We start from the raw sequence: 5,872 nt of genomic DNA, 5'->3' as shown, positions 1-5,872 counted from the left end.
ATTGGCCGTTGGTGCTACACCCTCCCCAATGAATGGACAGTGATCCAAGAAAGGGATAGAGGACTTTGTGCATGCTTGTGTGTACATTTGCGCTTGTTGAGAATAAGCAAGAACAAAACAATCGAATAGGAGAACCACACACCTGACAATGGACAAATATTTGCTTTTAAAGCTAAATCTACCAAGAGAGGCTGCAACATGTCCAGATTAAGACAACCCTTCCAAAAGACAGAAAACACAAATACAAAAAAAACCAAAAACACCTGCACAAATTCCACAATAGGTAGTTGTATCAAAAAGGGTCTTGCAAATCAAGAAAATATTTGCACAAAACACAACTGAAACACAGAGAAAATGAACAATTCTGATCAAAAAATGTGAGAATGTTTCTGCTACACATTCATACAATAACAGACACATTGCAAATGTCCATGGTAACAAGAGAATTTGGCCCCTGGGAAAACTTGGTCTGGGTTAAGGGTAGGGTTAGCCCTGAGTCCGGCTCATAGGGCAGAGTTTGCACTAGGCCACATTCCGCATCACAAGTGCAAACAACACAAGGTTTCCACCAGGATAATTTTTACTGATGGAACATTAAAGGCATTGCATATGAAATAATAATATACAAAGATGTTGCTATCTTAAGAGTAAAATATTAATACAGTAAGTAACCTTATTAACCTCCACCAACCATGCATGAGCTATAGCCAAAATATAAAAGAACACTGTGATGCAGTGAATGGTCCATCAGTAAAGGTCTATCACGCAGAAACCTCTTTTTGTGTTGTTCATACTTACGTTGTGTTGTGAATATTTACAATGCCTCTACAATTTTGAAATAATTTGCGGAGATATTATCAAATTAAATTGGATTTGCTGTAGGTTATATTCATTCATTCATTTTCTATACCCACTTACTTATGATGTCACAAGCTTGGCGCACCTATCTTTGGGCAGATTTGCAGCACTTCTCAAGCTCCATCAGGTTGGCTGGGGAGCGTCGGTGCACAGCCATTTTCAGAGCTCTCAAGAGATGTTCAATCAAATTCAGGTCTGGATAGGGCTAGGCCCCTCAAGGACATTCACAGAGTTGTCCTGAAGCCACTCCTTTGATATCTTGGCTGTGTGCTTAGGGACATTGTCCTGCTGAAAGATGAAATGTCGCCCCAGTCTAAGGTCAAGAGCGCTCTGGAGCAGCTTGTCATCCAGGATGTCTCTGTACATTGCTGTATTTATCTTTTCCTCAATGATGACTACAGTTCCTGCTGCTGAAAAACATCCCCACAGCATGATGTTGCCACCACCATACTTCACTGTACGGATGGTGCCTAGTTTCCTCCAAACATGATATCTGGCATTCACCCAAAAATAATTCAATCATTGTCTCATCACACCAGAGCATTTTGTTCCTCATGGTCTGTGAGTCCTTTAGGTGCCTTTTGCCAAACTCCAGCTGGGTTGCCATGTGCCTTTTACTAAGGAGTGGCTTCTCTTTGGCCACTCTACCATACAGGCCTGATTGGTGGATTGCTGCAGAGATTGTTATCCTTCTGGAAGGTTCTCCTCTCTCCACCGAGGAATGCTGGAGCTGTGACAGAGTGACCATCGGGTTGTTGGTCACCTCCCTGATGAAGGTCCTTCTCCCCTGATCACTTGGTTTAGACGGGCGGCCAGCTCCAGGAAGAGTCCTGGTGAATCCAGCATTCTTCCATTTACAGATGATGGAGGCCACTGTAATCATTGGGACCTTCAAAGCAGCAGAAATTCTGTACCCTTCCTCAGGTTTGTGCCTCGAGACAATCCTGTCTCGGCGGGCTACAGACAATTCCTTTGTCTTTATGCTTGGTTTGTGTTCTGACATGCTGTCAACTGTGGGACCTTATATGTAGACAGGTGTGTGCGCTTCCAAATCATGTCCAATCAACTGAATGTACCCCAGGTGGACTCCAATTAAGCTGTACAAACATCTCAAGGATGATCCATGGAAACAGGATGCAGTCACTCACTAATTCATCTTCAACCACTTACTCCAATTCAGGGTCATGGAGGGGCTGGAGCCCATCCCAACAATCACAGGGCATGAGGCAGGGTACACCCTGAACAGGACACGAGTCTGTTGCAGGGCCACATATAGACAGACAAATGCATTCACACCTGCACACACACCTTTGGACAATTTAAAGTTTCCAATTCACCTAACCTGAATGAAGCCGGAGCACCCAGAGGGAACCCATAGTGCTGGGAAACAGTATGCACCTGATCTCAATTTTGAGCTTCATGGCAAAGGCTGTGAATACTTATGTACATGGGATTTTTTAGTTTTTTTTTTTTTAATTACAAAAATCTAAAAAAAAAATTCACATTGTTATTATGGGGTATTGTATGTAGAATTCTGAGGAAAAAATTAATTTCATCCATTTTGGAATAAGGCTGTAACATAAAATTGTGAAGTGCTGTAAATACTTTCCAGATGCACTGTAGCCAGGAGTATCAGTCAGAGGGAAGACGGCAGCTGGACTTACTATTCAGGCTCTCAGCACATTCCTCTGGGAACAGACAAGTGAGTGAAATATTGCCACAGTATGTGGTAATGCACATTTATTACTCAAAGACAACGTGTTCTTTTGACTAGTCTGGTGTAGAAACGAGCCACTGAAACACCACAAATCTGTGAAAGAATCGCCATACATTCCTCACCTTAAGCCACTTTACTGTAACACACTGACAGTGAATTTTATCAGTGTTTCCAAGCTGCAGTCTCCACTGACAGTGCTTATAAATGCTGTTATAAAAGAGTGAAAGGATGTTTTTATGTATGTGCAGTATAGCCCTGCCCACAATTACTGACACTCCTGTATTTAAAATATATTCACAAAAATAAGTGCAAATGTCATCAAAATATTTGAATAAAATCCTTTTTCCATTCCTCTGTGAAGCTGTAACTTGTGATGCAACAGATAAAAGGCACAGGGTGCAGAATTTCAAGCTGAGTAAACCCTGATAGCATAAATAAATATTGAATTGTAGTTACATAAAATGGATTTATTTAAATTTATTTCTGAACATATTTTTGAACAAATCTGTTCTCAAAATTCAAAGGTTCCAAAACTTTTGACCAGGACTGCACTGGTCCCTTTTATTTTCACAGGTGTTTCTTAATTTAAGACTACAAATAAAAAGAAAAAAAAAAGATTCAGTCTTCTTCACAAAAATATTTTTAAATATTATGCCACTTAACCTCACAGTGAAACATATCTACAACACAGTCTAACATAAATAACAATAAAACTCAGTTGTGTACAAGTACAGCCTCACTTTCATGATTTTTAATGTAAAATAATAATAAGTGTTATTTAAAAAAAGTGCTGCTGGTGTGTCTGCCCAAGAATCTTAATTCTCTGAGTCTGCTAATAAATTGACTGTTTCAGATTTCAGTAGGAGTTATTGTAGGACTCCTCACCTAACTATGCAGAATTGTACTTAATGAGTCAGTCAGTCAGTGAGCCAGTGTGCAAAATTTCTGTAACTCCCTGAAAACTACTGCATATTCAGCTCTGAGATTTTGGGTCCTGATAGATACAGGTGAGGACCAATGAACCTCCTATTTTGGTCCAAATTTGCATCTTTAAACATGTAAAACAACCACAACATAAAATAATTACAGACAGGGTGCTGGTAGCCACTAAGGCCATTGTTGTTTGTTGACATATGATTTAATCAGTTATTACCACTGCTAAAGGGACCTTATGTTTTTGTAGAAGTTTGTCTTTTTAATTTTCCGCAGGATATCTCAAATGAACTTCAACAGATTTCAGTGAAATTTGGTGGAGAGGAACACCTTGGGTGACAAAAAAACTGTTTAAGTTTTCAAAGGGTTGCATTTTACATTTGATTATTGATATTTGAGTTTTGTTCTTGATTTCTTTGACAGTGATTCTGCATTTGAGGGTGGTATGACACCCTGCAGATGACAAACAAGACCTGTCAAAGGGTGGATGAAGTTGTGATCCAATGCATAGGTGCATGAGTGTTGATAACCCCAATGACTGGAGAAGTCCCTGATTCACCTGGTTGCGGCAGATAGATGGTTACTTTGAAGAATTATGGATGGACCAGTTGCCTGGGTGGTTGCCATCCAGGACCCAAGGTGGTTCCATAGTGTCATGGATGCAGTAAAATGTAGCACCGGCCAGCACATGACTTCACTTGTCTGCCTTTGAGCTTTGACTGTGATCCTAATTACACCCCTCTTGATTACAGGATCAATCCGGATTAGACATATCCTGCTGACAAATAAGCCAACAGATGGAAAAATGGCAACAAGCATAACCTGCTTGATGAGGTTCAAAGATCAAGTCCCGATCAAAGAAGAATCAGATTATCACGTTTATCAATCAGGGTATAATGTTGGGATTCCAGGCAAATGATCACATTATAGGATAAGCAAACAGGATCAAAGCTCTGGATCCAATTTCAGGGTTAAGATGAGTGATCAGGATCAAAGGTCAGCAATCGGCACTAATGAAGGATAATGCTGATAACAGCACTGACGGGCAGTACTGCTATGACTGATCCACTGTGCAGTTTGTGATAATGTCCTGTAGGGATCAGTGTTGTTCTGACCTGGAGAGCAAAGAGAAATGGCAGACATCAATGAGGAAATAAGATCTTTCCTGAGAGCACAAATGGACAAGTGGAACACCACCATCACCCTCAATCACACAGAGGGACAAATAATAATCCCAGACATACAAGTTCAGAGAGGAATATTCCAGGGAGACAGCCTCTCACCACTTTTATTCTGCTTAATCATAGACCCGCTCAGCAAGATCCTGAAGGAGCATGACATCAGGTATGACTTAAGTAGAGACAGAGGAAGGAAAAATCAAAAACTTGTGAACTTGGTTTTGATGGAGATAGAATTCTGATTGGAGCACAAGATCAGGGACTTCTAACAAATGACTTAAAAAATGGCAGGGATCTCACAAAATGACAAATGCCGATTCTGTCATACAGCTGTTGAGCGTGTAAACCATCTAACATCAGCATGCCAGATCATCATGACAGACAGACATTATACATCCCGACACAAAAAGATCTGTCAATATCTCCGCTGGAAAGTATGCAAGGAACTGGAGATGAAAGTCAAGGAAAACGTCTGGGAGCATGAGCCAGCACCAGTCTTGTCCAATGGAAAAGTAACTGTCTTCTACGACAAAGAGATCCCAGCAGGAAGACATATCGAAGGAGGTGCAATCAAACCTGATACTGTCATCTGGAACAAGCAAGAGAAAACAGCCAAAATCATCAGTGTGACAGTCCCCAATGACTATGGCCTGAATTGAGCTGAAAGGGGAAAAATCATGAAATACCAATACCTGAAAAATGACCCACTAACAACATGGTCATTGAATGCATTGATATCATCCCAGTTGTGGTGGGGGCAACAGGCCTGATGAAGAAGAACCTGAAGAAATACCGTGAGGCAATCCCTGGTCACCCAAGCACACAAGAGGTGCAGACAATCACCAAGCGAGCCCTCGGATACAATGCCAGCTCTGGTTAGGGTAACTATAGACCCTAGGGTGCAACTTTAGACCCCGGGTCTGGAACCCACTGCATTCTATTAAAAAGAAATCAAAGATAAATGAAAAAACAAAGGCAAAAATGTCTATATAATTTCCACACTAACTGATAGCAAGCGTAATGATAACGAAGAGAGAATACAGCACCAATATTAACACACTTTTTACCATTAACATATCTGTTTTCTGGTAATAGCTTGACTGAGGTCGATGGATGGACAAACACTTTTATCATTATTTGTCAAATGTAAAGAACGGGCCCATTTTTGAAAGTGGCTTTACACAAG

This window comes from Thalassophryne amazonica, chromosome 13 (genome assembly GCF_902500255.1).
Source record: "Thalassophryne amazonica chromosome 13, fThaAma1.1, whole genome shotgun sequence".
Classification (NCBI taxonomy): domain Eukaryota; kingdom Metazoa; phylum Chordata; class Actinopteri; order Batrachoidiformes; family Batrachoididae; genus Thalassophryne; species Thalassophryne amazonica.
Note: the sequence above shows the minus strand (reverse complement) of the source record.